Raw genomic sequence first — 603 nt, 5'->3', positions numbered from 1 at the left:
GAGAAATAAAGATACAGATAAGATAGAGGGGGGGGCAGGCAAGGGAGTTCACTTGGAATAAAAATTTAGAGTAAAGTAGAAGCATATCATACAATTTGATTTTCGATACCTATCTAAGATACAAACTGTACTTTTAAAATGAAGTATTCAAAATTTATCTAAAAATATCACCACTGAGAAAAAAGACAGACAAAAAAGACGAGATGAGAGAATAGAAGAGAGAAGAAATAAAAAAAAAAAAGGGGGTGGTGATTGGCCAGTCAAGCCTTTCAGTATCACCATATAAGAGGAAGATGTATGATTAGGTCGAAGGTCCATATGGGGTCATTCTACCCTGGGGTGGCATGAGGGCCCCTGACCTAAGGTGTCAACTCTGGACCTTGGGCCATTTGGGTAGGCTGCCAGACCCATCAACCACCCACGGCAGGTGGTTGCTGTCGACAAAAATCCTTATTAGAGTCAAGTGAGAGAAGGGCGAGCGTGGAGGGTGTATTGATCAGAGAGCGTGTGTGTGAGCGGCAGTGAGCCAGAGCGAGGCGGGTGTTGGCTGGGATGGCAAGCGTCCGCCGCTATCACTGCCGCCGCCCCAGCACCTCCTCCACG

The 603-nt window shown here is 46.4% G+C and overlaps 1 protein-coding gene across 2 annotated transcripts in view; it reads right to left on the bottom strand.

Annotated features, from left to right (window-relative positions):
* Positions 1–603, bottom strand: part of LOC119592027 (protein IWS1 homolog A-like) — a gene marked incomplete at its 3' end in the record, with an annotated part of 16,750 nt that overhangs the window by 15,752 nt on the left and 395 nt on the right.

Source organism: Penaeus monodon, chromosome 29, assembly GCF_015228065.2.
Source record: "Penaeus monodon isolate SGIC_2016 chromosome 29, NSTDA_Pmon_1, whole genome shotgun sequence".
Classification (NCBI taxonomy): Eukaryota; Metazoa; Arthropoda; class Malacostraca; order Decapoda; family Penaeidae; genus Penaeus; species Penaeus monodon.
Note: the sequence above shows the minus strand (reverse complement) of the source record. Positions and strands in the feature narration are given on the sequence as shown.